At 44.8% G+C, this 14,761-nt stretch overlaps 1 protein-coding gene across 1 annotated transcript in view; it reads left to right on the top strand.

Annotated features, from left to right (window-relative positions):
- LOC124616459 (trissin receptor-like) overlaps positions 1-14,761 on the top strand; it is an 87,269-nt gene that overhangs the window by 53,386 nt on the left and 19,122 nt on the right. The window lies entirely within an intron of this gene.

The raw sequence follows: 14,761 nt of genomic DNA, 5'->3' as shown, positions 1-14,761 counted from the left end.
CCCTACCACAACAAAGGTCAAAAATTAATTATGATTGTAGTGTAGCTCACGCTGCTAGATGTTGCATTTTCGGGCAACAACAAAGTTATATTTTGTGGCAGGTGTCATTAGAGCACGGTTAATAAAGTCATTTCTTGAAATAATGGAGAAACTAGGCTCTCATCGTTTCGTGTTTCCCACGCTGGTCTAGTTCTGAACTCATGGCTCAATCTTCGAAAATCTAGATAGTGATGATTCCAAGCTCGGATGCAAAGAGGCCTAGGAGTTATTCTGCGATATTGAAAAGTTTTATAGATGTGTTTCATAAAACATTCTTGAAGATTAAACTTTTGCAAGTTAGGACAATGGTGATTTTAAAAAAAGTAATCAGCACTCCGAATTTAAGTTACACTTCTTTTTTGTTACTTTTGTTGCAATATCACATAACTCGTTCCAAAACCTCACTGTTAAAGTTCACATTTCATAAACCGACTACAATTTTCGTCTTTTTAACATGGCGGCCAAAGCTTGACTCTCCAATAACCGCTTACGCGCCCAAAAATCAGAGTCACAAGTACTTCTAAGATCATAGTGACATAAGAAAGAATACACATAAGATTAACATCATTGTAATATATAAATATCGATGTATCGAAATACCACTACATTAATGAAATCAAATCTGAATGTTGTCACAGAAATATGTTAACTATTTTACAGAAACACAGTAGAATATTGCTGGTATCCAGAGGTTGAAGTGAGGTGCCGTAATGGTTACGTAATTCAAGTACCTTTACAATATCCCTCTTAAGAATATCGTGTCAAATTCTATCTAACTGACGCGATAGATCGTCAAAATCCTGAGCTAGTTAGAGGGCCCTGCCCACAATGCTCCACAAATTTCAATTATGGTAAGATTTGGTGATCGTACTGGCCCAGGTAGGATTTGGCAAGCACGAACACAAATAGAAGAAACTCTCGCCGATTGTATTTCAGCCGGCCGGCGTGGCCGAGCGGTTCTAGGCGCTTCAGCCTGGAACCGCGTGACCGCAACGGTCGCAGGTTCGAATCCTGCCTCGGGCATGGGTGTGTGTGTCGTCCTTAGGTTAGTTAGGTTTAAGTAGTTCTAAGTTCTAGGGGACTGATGACCTCAGATGTTAAGTCCCATAGTGCTCAGAGCCATTTGAACCATTTTTGATTGTATTTCTCCAGGGGGGTGGTGGGGGTGGGGGGTGGGGGGTGGGGGTTCGGGGGCGTTATCATGGTGAAAAAATGAAAGCACAGAATGGTTTTCCATGAGGTACAACAAAACAGGGCGTAAAACATCGTCGAGAAAACGGTGTGGAGTAAGGTTGGCATAGATGACAACGAAAGTGGTTTGGCTATGAAATGAAATGAGACCCCAGACTTTCATTCTTGGTTGTCAGGCCATATGGCGGAGACGTCAGACTAGCATCCCACAGCTGTCCGGGGTATTTTCGACACGTTTTCATCGGGGCTCATTGCGGAGCGGGACTCAGCACTGAAGGCAATTCAGCTTCAGTCAATATGATCCTAGGGAAGGATGAGCAGCGAAGACGCCGCAGCCGCTGTACAGCCCGACAACAAGGAATGATGGTCTGGGGTGCCATCTCATTTGATAGCAGGATTCCTTTGGTTGTTATCCAGCACAGTGGTTCCTCGACCATATTCTACGCCCCCCTTTGTTTCAGTTCATGGCAAGCCATCCTGGGCTTATACACTCCTGGAAATGGAAAAAAGAACACATTGACACCGGTGTGTCAGACCCACCATACTTGCTCCGGACACTGCACGAGGGCTGTACAAGCAATGATCACACGCACGGCACAGCGGACACACCAGGAACCGCGGTGTTGGCCGTCGAATGGCGCTAGCTGCGCAGCATTTGTGCACCGCCGCCGTCAGTGTCAGCCAGTTTGCCGTGGCATACGGAGCTCCATCGCAGTCTTTAACACTGGTAGCATGCCGCGACAGCGTGGACGTGAACCGTATGTGCAGTTGACGGACTTTGAGCGAGGGCGTATAGTGGGCATGCGGGAGGCCGGGTGGACGTACCGCCGAATTGCTCAACACGTGGGGCGTGAGGTCTCCACAGTACATCGATGTTGTCGCCAGTGGTCGGCGGAAGGTGCACGTGCCCGTCGACCTGGGACCGGACCGCAGCGACGCACGGATGCACGCCAAGACCGTAGGATCCTACGCAGTGCCGTAGGGGACCGCAGCGCCACTTCCCAGCAAATTAGGGACACTGTTGCTCCTGGGGTATCGGCGAGGACCATTCGCAACCGTCTCCATGAAGCTGGGCTACGGTCCCGCACACCGTTAGGCCGTCTTCCGCTCACACCCCAACATCGTGCAGCCCGCCTCCAGTGGTGTCGCGACAGGCGTGAATGGAGGGACGAATGGAGACGTGTCGTCTTCAGCGATGAGAGTCGCTTCTGCCTTGGTGCCAATGATGGTCGTATGCGTTTTTGGCGCCGTGCAGGTGAGCGCCACAATCAGGACTGCATACGACCGAGGCACACAGGGCCAACACCAGGCATCATGGTGTGGGGAGCGATCTCCTACACTGGCCGTACACCACTGGTGATCGTCGAGGGGACACTGAATAGTGCACGGTACATCCAAACCGTCATCGAACCCATCGTTCTACCATTCCTAGACCGGCAAGGGAACTTGCTGTTCCAACAGGACAATGCACGTCCGCATGTATCCCGTGCCACCCAACGTGCTCTAGAAGGTGTAAGTCAACTACCCTGGCCAGCAAGATCTCCGGATCTGTCCCCCATTGAGCATGTTTGGGACTGGATGAAGCGTCGTCTCACGCGGTCTGCACGTCCAGCACGAACGCTGGTCCAACTGAGGCGCTAGGTGGAAATGGCATGGCAAGCCGTTCCACAGGACTACATCCAGCATCTCTACGATCGTCTCCATGGGAGAATAGCAGCCTGCATTGCTGCGAAAGGTGGATATACACTGTACTAGTGCCGACATTGTGCATGCTCTGTTGCCTGTGTCTATGTGCCTGTGGTTCTGTCAGTGTGATCATGTGATGTATCTGACCCCAGGAATGTGTCAATAAAGTTTCCCCTTCCTGGGACAATGAATTCACGGTGTTCTTATTTCAATTTCCAGGAGTGTATTAAAGCAAGACAATACCGTCCTGCAGGTGGAGACAGTTCCACAGTCAATCTTCGTGCTTGCCAGAAAGGTGGCCGAATCGAGAACGTTTACTTCATTGTGCTCGGGCCTCTCCAAGCAGCTCCTGACTTTGACGATCTATCGCGTCTGTCGGATAGAATTTGGGACGATGTCCCTCAGGGGAACATCCAGCCCGTCTGTCAATCAATTCCAAGCCAAATACTTACAGGGCCAGAGATGGACCAACGCGTTATTCACTTGCCCAGTTTGGACGCTCTTGTATAAATAATGAAATTTTCTGAAGCTGTAGTAATTTGTTTGGCCATAAATGTATGTCAAGTCTATCGATTTCCGTCCTATTTGGATAATTCTTTCGCAGTACGGTTTTTTTTTTTTTGCCTTAGAGTGTATGTTATTCTCATTATATAAGCACAGTGAGTAAAATTGTATTATTTGATATCCTGATGTTTCAATTTTCATGGTTAAGAGTGTAAATGGCGAATTGTGCACACACTGTGTGTGAATTCGATAGAGGACGGACACCTGTAAAGAATCGCCGCGTATCTTGAAAGATACTATGCGTCATAAATTTTATCTGTGACAGTCAACTAGATGTAACGAATTTCAATCCTCGAATCATAGAGCAATGAAGCAACGTCAAACCTTTTGTTACAAATCACAAAAAGCAGAGGCGGGGAACTGTGCACTTTTGAACAAAAGACACGAACAGGAAACGTTTTTACCATTGGTTCCTGCACTGGCGCTGTGACAAGCAGATGCCTCAAAAATTCATTGTGTATTCCTCACATTGATATTGAAGGAATGTGGGGTTAAAAAGAACAATGCTACTGTCGTCATACTCAAGAATTCAAGTAGGAGTGAGATGCGTAGCTGTGTGTAATAGAAATTGACTGATAATGAAGAAGTCGCGAAACTATTTGAGATTTCATTGACAATTGTACTCAAAATCTCACATTCCTGCCAACTCTGTCACATTCTGGTGGAAACTGGACTGGACTAGAGAATGACAGGTTAGAGAGTCGTAGTCATAACGTGGATGAAAGTATACAGCAGCGCTTCGAAGCCCCATCCACAGTTTCCAGTAGATTTATGAATGTGCCCACAAGTGCATTGTGCTCAGTGAAAAATGTGTGGGATGTAAATATTGATATTTTGTTTGCTGGTTTGAGTTATATCATTATATAAAAAAGCTAAACTCCTCCCGCACAGGGCATGAAGGCCCAAAGGTACGGACTGGCCGCCGTGTCATCCCCAGCCCATAGGCTTCACTGGATGCGGATATGGAGGGGCATGTGGTCAGCACTCCGCTCTCCCGGCCGTAGGTCAGTTTCCGAGACCGGAGCCGCTACATCTCAATCAAGTAGCTCCTCAGTTTGCCTCACAAGGGCTGAGTGCAGCCCGCTTGCCAACAGCGCTCGGCAGACCGCATGGTCACCCAGCCAAATGCTAGCTCAGCCCGACAGCGCAACTTCGGTGATCTGACGGGAACCGGTGTTACAACTGCGGCAAAGCCGTTGGGACATTATATCATTATACTATTAATCAAATACTTTACAAGCACACTGTACATCTATTTTCGATCAAGATGAATGTTCATTTACCTTATACTTGTTAAATAAGTAAGTGTAGAAAAATATAACACAGCTATCTCAGACACAAGGAATATGTCTTTCACTCAGTATGACCTTCAGCACTGACAATAAGCACTTTCATTATTAGTAGCTCCATGACAAACTTAAAACCTGTGTTTCGTAAATTAACGGTTTTGGTGAGTCAGTCGTATATAGGTGAGATCGTAGATGTAGTCATATCCTAACAGATTGCCCCACTTTTTGGACATACATTTACCGATTACTCTTTCCAGTACCTTATCTAATGTGTTTTGGCTGTTGATTCGTTATTCATTGTTCTTGTTCCGTTCAACGCATTGCTCCAAACACTGTATCTTTGGCTTTAGAATTAATTTTCATGTTGTTATAGGTTTTCCTGGGTAAAGCTTGCCAAAAGTTTTTGAACCTGCTATCAACAGCTGCGTTACGTAACTTTTTTTCTTCAGTTTTCTGTATTACTTGACGCGGCATCTCATGATACCCCCCTGTTAACAGTCTCTTCAACTCGCAACAGCACTTGTTCCATACCTCTTAAGTTATTTGTTGTATGTATTGCAATCTCTGTCTGCCATTGCAATATTTGTTCTTAATGGATGCTTACAGTGCCATGCAACTTACTCACAGATGTCATAAAACACGGCTTCAGTCCTGTCCCTTCTACAAATTAGTATTTCTCATTTTTCCCTCGTTGATTCTGCGAAGAACGTCTTTGCATCTGTCGGTCATGTTCAGCATCATCGTGAAATACATTTCGAATGCTTAGATTCCTTTCTTTTCCGGTTTATCCAAGGTACATGAAATAAGAAGGTGGGCGATTCCGGCCCCTGACAAGCAAAAATTTCCCAGACGCCATTGCGAGCCTTGACTTTACTATGAGGACTTTCGGGACCATACATTCAACAGAGGACGGAAATCGTGTTGTGCATCTAAAACGAATAATTCGTTAGTTCTCAATGATGAGCAAGGGCCAGTGTAATTGCGTCTTGGTACTATCTATTAATTTTGACCGATGGACAACGAACGTTATTTATTATGGTTTTCCCAAAGATAAGCACTTGCAACATGAGCGGTTACTTCGATGCAAACGTGCGGACTAAATGCATGAGAAAACTGCACATGACTGTTCAGTTAGTTTTCGACCTGGAGGTTATCAACAAGATTTGATAAACGACCTTCTAGGGTTACATTCTAGAAAGAAGCTGCCATCTACAGCAATCCCTTGCGCGAACTTTCTAAAGTGGCACGGGGACAAATTATAGAACGCTGGGATGCAAGCGAAAAGGAAAGAAGTCAGTACTTAAACAACACTCGAAATAAGTACAGCTCAAAAGTAACCTGAAAGTAATTAACTCACATAAATTTTATACTTTTTTCACGCGGTACTGAGTTACTCTACGACATTGAATTACTCGCTACATCGTGTAGGAAATAACGTTGTTCTAATTTATTACCTTTTGGTCATGTGTATTATACCTTCATTTCTCGTGTTATTTCTTCGTATTTTCAAGATGTGTAAACTATTCCACACTTACACATAGATATTTTGCGTGATGTTGTGTAGCCCTAACAGTAACACCTCAGATCGTTGCGGCTGTTTAGCACAGTTGGTAAGTTACATGCCTTGTATTCTGAAGGTGGTCAGCTCGAAAATGTTAATCTCCTGAATTTTCAATTCTAAATCTCATTGAAATAAGCTTTTGTAGTAATTTATGTCACTGATATTTCATCGCTTTGGTCTATTATTTATTTGCTTAGTAAAGAGAAGTTAAGGTGCTTGTATAGTACTTGGTAAATAAGTCCTGACAGAATGAAGGTAAATTCATTTCTTAGTTGGTTGGTTTGTGGGGATTAAAGGGACCAGTCATTCCTTAGTGATTTGGAAGTCGTGCACAACACTGAAAAGCAAGAAGTTTGTAAAAACGAGCTTTGATCGTTTGAGAAACTTTGTCACCGAAAAAAAAAAAAGAAAAATCGTCCAGAACACTGCTACAGATCACATTCCTGACTCAGTGAAATAGTGCATGAGTTAGAAATTAAGGAACTGAGAGCTGAGATTGAACTGTTAAAGAACTCCACAAAACGAAGTAGCACTAAAAGAAGTAATGTAGCCTCACGATGTAAAACTAATGTTCTTCGCCGCGCTCTTTCGTTAAAGTGACGAAAATATCACCTGACGCCAAAGAAAAAACCAAACTGCACAAAGGTGTAAGTAATGTGTCGTAAAAATATTTTACACTGGCACAGAACTGGTGAATGATGAACGAAAACGAAAGCGTAAATTCGGAGGAAATTGCCTATGCATTGACCTTAACAGTTCTACCATGAAAAGCACATGCTTATTTGCGAAAACTAAAACGCCATAGTCATGCTGAGCAACACATCAGAAAAAGACGAAGAATTTTAAACGTAGGGCGGGTGTTCTCCAACGTATCCTACTGCTGCCTAAGTCAAACGCTTTTACTACCAAAATGTTACAGAAATGAATGTTGACAACAGCGTTTGTTAAGATTCGTCGCAGGACATAATGGTTGATCCACATTCGAATATTCAGGTTTGCATAATCCGTGGGTTGTGTAGGCATTTGAAGCAGCCTGTTTATTACGATTTCAACATAATTATCACTAATAGTATGTTTCAGAGCGTCATTATGGCAGCTGAGGAATCGGGAACATATGTTTCACCTGTGACATGTGATACTGGTGGAAAAATATGAAAGTTTGGAAGGAACTGTGTGTCGATAAAGATAAAACATATTTCGTAAATCTAGCAAACGATACCGGAGTGCATGGGTTTTCTTCGATATACCATATCTCTTAAAGCTTCATAGACTGGAATTACGCAACCCAAAGGTTCCAAAACAGACTACGTGAACAAAAGTATCCGGACACCTTCCTAAACATGCGTTTTTCGTATTAGGTGCTTTGTTCTGCCACCTAATGCCAGGTACTTCATATCAGTGGCCTCAGTAGTCATTGGACATCGGGAGAGAGCAGAATGGGTCGCTCCGCGGAAATCATGCACTTCGAACGTGGTCAGGTGATTGGGTGTCACTTGTGTCATACGTCTGTACCCGAGATTTCCACACTCCTAAGCATCCCTAGGTTCAAGTTTCCGATTTGATAGTGAAGTGGAAACGTGAAGGGATACTTACAGCTGAAAAACGTACAGCCGACCTCGTCTGTTGGCTGACAGCGACCGCCGACAATTGAAGACGCTCGTAATGTGTAATAGGCAGAGAACTCTCCAGACCACCACACAGGAATTCCAACTGGATCAAGATCCTGTGCAAGTATTATGACAGGCGGGAGGTGGAAAAACTTGAATTTCATGGTCGAGGGTCTGCTCATAAAACACACAACATGCCGGTAAATGGTTCAAATGGCTCTGAGCACTATGGGACTTAACTGCTGAGGTCATCAGTCCCCTAGAATTTAGAACTACTTAAACCTAACTAACCTAAGGACATCACACACATCCATGCCCGAGGCAGGATTCGAACCTGCGACCGTAGCGGTCGCGCGGCTCCAGACTGTAGCAACTGGAACCGCACGGCCACTCCGGCCGGCCTGCCTGCCGGCAAATGCCGAAAGATGCCTCGCTTGGTGTAAGGAGCGTAAACATTGAATGATTGATCAGTGGAAAAACGTAGTGTGGAGTGACAAATCACGGTAAAGAATGTGGCGATCCGATGGCAGGATGTGGGTATGGCGAATTCCTGGTGGACAACATGTGCCACCATGTGTAGTGCCAACAGTAAAATTCGGATGCGGTTGTGTTACGGCGTGGTCGTGTTTTTCGTTAAGGGGGCTTGCATCTCTTGTTGTTTTGCGTGGCACTATCACATCAAAGGCCTACACAGATGTTTTAAGCACCTTCTTGCTTTCCACTGTTGAAGAGCAATTCGGGGATGGCGTTTGCACCTTTCAACACAATCGAGCACCTGTTCATAATGCACGGCCTGCGTCGGAGTGGTTATACGACAGTAAAATCCCTGTAATGGATTGGCCTGCACTGAGTACTGACTTCAATCCTATAGAAAACTTTTGTGCTGTTTTGGAATTCCGACTTCGTGCCAGGCCTTACCGATCGACATCGATACCTCTCCTCAGTACAGCACTCCATCTACATCTACATCTACATTTATACTCTGCAAGTCACCCAACGGTGTGTGGCGGAGGGCACCCTACTTGCCACTGTCATTACCTCCTTTTTCTGTTCCAGTCGCGTACGGTACGCGGGAAGAAAGACTGTCTGAAAGCCTCGGTGCCCGCTCGAATCTCTCTAATTTTACATTCGTGATCTCCTCGGGAGGTATAAGTAGGGGGAAGCAATATATTTGATACCTCATCAAGAAACGCACCCTCTCGAAACCTGGCGAGCAAGCTACACCGCGATGCAGAGCGCCTCTCTCGCAGAGTCTGCCACTTGAGTTTGCTTAACATCTCCGTAACGCTATCACGGTTACCAAATAACCCTGTGACGAAACGCGCCGATCTTCTTTGGATCTTCTCTATCTCCTCCGTCAACCCGATCTGGTATGGATCCCACACTGATGAGCAATACTCAAGTATAGGTCGAACGAGTGTTTTGTATGCCACCTCCTTTGTTGATGGACTACATTTTCTAAGGACTCTCCCAATGAATCTCAACCTGGTACCCGCCTTACCAACAATTAATTTTATATGATCATTCCACTTCAAATCGTTCCGCACGCATACTCCCAGATATTTCACAGAAGTAACTGCTACCTGTGTTTGATCCGCTATCATATAATCATACAATAAAGGATCCTTCATTCTATGTATTCGCAATACATTACATTTGTCTATGTAAAGGGTCAGTTGCCACTCCCTGCACCAAGTGCCTATCCGCTGCAGATCTTCCTGCATTTCGCTACAATTTTATAATGCTGCAACTTCTCTGTATACTACAGCATCATCCGCGAAGAGCCGCATGGAACTTCAGACACTATCTACTAGGTCATTTATATATATTGTGAAAAGCAATGGTCCCATAACACTCCCCTGTGGTACGCCAGAGGTTACTTTAACGTCTGTAGACGTCTCTCCATTGATAACAACATGCTGTGTTCTGTTTGCCAAAAAGTCTTCAATCCAGCCATACAGCGGGTCTGATATTCCGTAGGCTCTTACTTTGTTTATCAGGCGACAGTGCGGAACTGTATCGAACGCCTTCCGGAAGTCAAGGAAAATAGCATCTACCGGGAAGCCTGTATCTAATATATTCTGGGTCGCATGAACAAATAAAGCGAGTTGGGTCTCACACGATCTCTGTTTCCGGGATCCATGTTGATTCCTACAGAGCAGATTATGGGTTTCCAAAAACGACATGATACGCGAGCAAAAGACATGTTCTAAAGTTCTACAACAGATCGACGTCAGAGATATAGGTCAATAATTTTGCGCATCTGCTCGACGACCCTTCTTGAAGACTGGGACTACCTGTGCTCTTTTCCAATCATTTGGAACCTTCCGTTCCTCTAGAGGCTTGCGGTACACGGCTGTTAGAAGGGGGCAAGTTCTTTCGCGTACTCTGTGTCAAATCGAATTGGTATCCCGTCAGGTCCAGTGGACTTCCCCCTGTTGAGTGATTCCAGTTGCTTTTCTATTCCTTGGACACTTATTTCGATGTCAGCCATTTTTTCGTTTGGGCGAGGATTTAGAGAAGGAACTGCAGTGCGGTCTTCCTCTGTGAAACAGCTTTGGAAAAAGGTGTTTAGTATTTCAGCTTTACGCGTGTCATCCTCTGTTTCAATGCCATCATCATCCCGGAGTGTCTGGATATGTTGTTTAGAGCCACTTACTGAGTTAACGTAAGACCAGAACTTACTAGGATTTTCTGTCAAGTCGGTACATAGAATTTTACTTTCGAATTTACTGAACGCTTCACGCATAGCCCTCCTTACTCTAACTTTGACATCGTTTAGCTTCTGTTTGTCTGAGAGGTTTTGGCTGCGTTTACACTTGGAGTGAAGCTCTCTTTGCTTTCTCAGTAGTTTCCTAACTTTGTTGTTGAACCACGGTGGGTTTTTCCCGTCCCTCACAGTTTTACTCGGCACGTACCTGTCTAAAACGCATTTTACGATTGCCTTGAACTTTTTCTATAAACACTCAACATTGTCAGTGTCGGAACAGAGATTTTCGTTTTGATCTGTTAGGTAGTCTGAAATCTGCCTTCTATTACTCTTGCTAAACAGATAAACCTTCCTCCCTTTTTTTATATTCCTATTAACTTCCATATTCAGGGATGCTGCAACGGCCTTATGATCACTGATTCCCTGTTCTGCACTTACAGAGTCGAAAAGTTCGGGTTTGTTTATTATCAGTAGGTCCAAGATGTTATCTCCACGAGTCGGTTCTCTGTTTAATTGCTCGAGGTAATTTTCGGATAGTGCACTCAGTATAATGTCACTCGATGCTCTGTCCCTACCACCCGTCCTAAACATCTGAGCGTCCCAGTCTATATCTGGTAAATTGAAATCTCCACCTAAGACTATAACATGCTGAGAAAATTTTTGTGAAATGTATTCCAAATTTTCTCTCAGTTGTTCTGCCACTAATGATGCTGAGTCGGGAGGTCGGTAAAAGGGGCCAACTATTAACCTAGCTCGGTTGTTGCGTGTAACCTCCACACATAATAATTCACAGGAACTATCCACTTCTACTTCACTACAGGATAAACTACTACTAACAGCGACAAACATGCCACCACCGGTTGCATGCAATCTTCCCTTTCTAAACACCGTCAGTGCCTTTGTAAAAATTTCGGCAGAATTTATCTCTGGCTTCAGCCAGCTTTATGTACCTATAACGATTTCAGCTTCGGTGCTTTCTATCAGGGCTTGAAGTTCCGGTACTTTACCAATGCAGCTTGGGCAGTTTACAATTACAATACCGATTGCTGCTTGGCCCCCGCATGTCCTGACTTTGCCCCGCACCCTTTGAGGCTGCCGCCCTTTCTGTACTTGCCCGAGGCCATCTAACCTAAAAATCCGCCCAGCCCACGCCACACAACCCCTGTTACCCGTGTAGCCGCTTGCTGCGTGTAGTAGACTCCTGACCTATCCAGCGGAACCCGAAATCCCACCACCCTATGGCGCAAGTCGAGGAATCTGCAGCCCACACAGTCGCAGAACCGTCTCAGCCTCTGATTCAGACCCTCCACTCGGCTCTGTACCAAAGGTCCGCAGTCAGTCCTGTCGACGATGCTGCAGATGGTGAGCTCTGCTTTCATCCCGCTAGCGAGACTGGCAGTCTTCACCAAATCAGATAGCCGCCGGAAGCCAGAGCGGATTTCCTCCGATCCATAGCGACACTCATCATTGGTGCGGACATGAGCGACCACCTGCAGATGGATGCACCCTGTACCCTTCATGGCATCCGGAAGGACCATTTCCACATCGGGAATGACTCCCCCCGGTATGCACACGGAGTGCACATTGTTTTTATTCCCCTCTCTTGCTGCCATATCCCTAAGGGGCCCCATTACGCGCCTGACGTTGGAGCTCCCAACCACCAGTAAGCCCACCCTCTGCGACCGCCCGGATCTTGCCGACTGAGGGGCAACCTCTGGAACAGGACAAGGAGCCACGTGCAGCCGAAGATCAGTATCAGCCTGAGACAGAGCCTGAAACCGGTTCGTCAGACAAACTGGAGAGGCCTTCCGTTCAGCCCTCCGGAATGTCTTTTGCCCCCTGCCACACCTTGAGACGACCTCCCACTCTACCACAGGTGAGGGATCAGCCTCAATGTGGGCAGTATCCCGGGCAGCCACAGTCGTAGTCCGATCGGGGGATGTGTGGGACTAGTTGGCCGTCCCCGACAAACCCCCATCCGGGTCCCCACAGTGATACCCATTGGCAACAGCCTCAAGCTGTGTGACCGAAGCCAACACTGCCTGAAGCTGGGAGCGAAGGGATGCCAACTCAGCCTGCATCCGAACGCAGCAGTTGCAGTCCCTATCCATGCTAAAAATTGTTGTGCAAAGAACATCTGAACTAATCTACCGAGAGCACAATTCGACACAAAATTTAAACGGCCGCCATTTCCCAAGAAACCTTTCAGAATCTGACTGAACGTATTTCTGCGAATGTGGAAGCTGTCATCAAGGCTAGGGATGGGCCAACACCATGTCGGATTCCAGCATTACCGATGGGGGCGCCGCGAAGTTTTAAGTCATTTTCAGCCAGGTGTCGCATACTTTTGATCACACAGAGTAACTAAAGTAGCTGTGCAGTAGTTTTTAAACATCAATAAAGTGACCTAACGGTAACACAACAGAATACTGAAGCGCACTTAATTGTAATACGGCGAGCAAGACAGAATGGGCTCAGCACGCCTGTTTTTACGACGAACAGCTCAGGCCTTGTACGTCCTTCACAAAGTCATTGAAAATGATTTTGCTGAAATTGTTAACAACGTCTTTTGTGTCTTGAACTCTAGAGTTCCAAAAGATGATTGTTCACCTCTGCGTAGTGGATATAGATCGAATCTTATGATTTGGAAAATTTGTCTAAGAAGATTGCTAGACATTTGTTCAGGAATGCGAGGTGGTGATAGATTTTTGCCTTTCCAGAAAGGTTTCAACCTTCCTTGTTCACTTATAAGGCCTAGCAAGTATTAAATATAGCTGTGTATTAATTTCCATACTAAATCAAGATTGCTTGGAATTTTTTTCTTGAGTACGAGGATAAGGTATATTTTACAAAACCCTACGCCATTTGAAGTAAGGAAGAAGGTAGGTCTCCTTATATTGACGGATAACGAAAACGATATTTCTTTCCCTGAAACACTTTAAAAATTAACCGTAGAGTTATGTCAGTGTGACGTCGACACAGAATCTTCGTCCCTAAGTTTAACTGCCAGTGAGCTCTGTGTAAATGTTGTTCATGATTTACCTGTGCCAGAAATCCCAGAAGCTATGAATGTCGAAGAAAATTTATTAACACACGTGGTAACAGTGTGTAATGAGGCATCTCTGGTGTCCTTCTGGATTCGGTGAAGTACATTTCCGGTTACACTGCATTTAAGAGCCAAAACATTGATAAATCTTTAGATTTTCCAGTAGCAAAAAGTGGAGGAACCTTATACATACTGGATACCAATTATATCTGATGGTGGTCTTTACTCTCCAGCTCCAGCATAGACAGACAAGGGATTGCAGTTTGAAGAACAATGTGTTATTTTTCATGGAAAATGTAATGTGCAAATAAAAATTATGTTGTAAAGTCTCTACGCTCTATTTAGAAACAGGAGTTTCATGAGATTCATAACTCAACTATTGCTTTTAATATAATAACGAGACAATTTATAAAGATTAGGTGTCTGAATCAAGAAGCAAAGCAATAAATCATGAAGAAATGTGCCACAAGGAGGAAGCAGATATGAATTGCATCTTTTTGAGCTACTTTTCATCTTACAAATTATTATTTATTTAGTCCTAGTACGTAATAAATGTGTGTTTTCATTGGTCCAACTGTGTACACAACCAAACAGAAGGTAAAATGAACGTGTTACACATCACAGCATCTGTGGTGCGACGCACCTGACGTATAATCAAATTGCTTTGCCACACTATGCATGCTCACCGTGACCTCAGGAGACTCCAGTTATTTACAAGCATTTCTGTCAGAATAGCCACCCCTGGGTTTACCCACATTCCTTATTCACTTCCATACAGTACGCCTAAGGTATGTGGTGTAAAGCTCAGAGTGGGGGTAAAAACCCTCAGCGAGTTTTCATACTGACTGACATCGATCCAGGAGTTGGACTCCAGGTGGCAGGTTTGTCTTACTGCAACATTTTATTCTAAGCTCTATCTCGTCCCGGCAGGTACCTCTACAGGTGAGGAAACGAGGTAAGTATGTTCTTTACTTCTCACATGTAACTTTTCCAATGTTTTACTTCAACGTTGTATAATGTATGGTTTGAAAAGAATTTTCAACGAATTACTCGTTGACACTAGTGCAT

The sequence above is a fragment of the Schistocerca americana genome, chromosome 5 (assembly GCF_021461395.2).
Source record: "Schistocerca americana isolate TAMUIC-IGC-003095 chromosome 5, iqSchAmer2.1, whole genome shotgun sequence".
NCBI lineage: Eukaryota > Metazoa > Arthropoda > Insecta > Orthoptera > Acrididae > Schistocerca > Schistocerca americana.
Note: the sequence above shows the minus strand (reverse complement) of the source record. Positions and strands in the feature narration are given on the sequence as shown.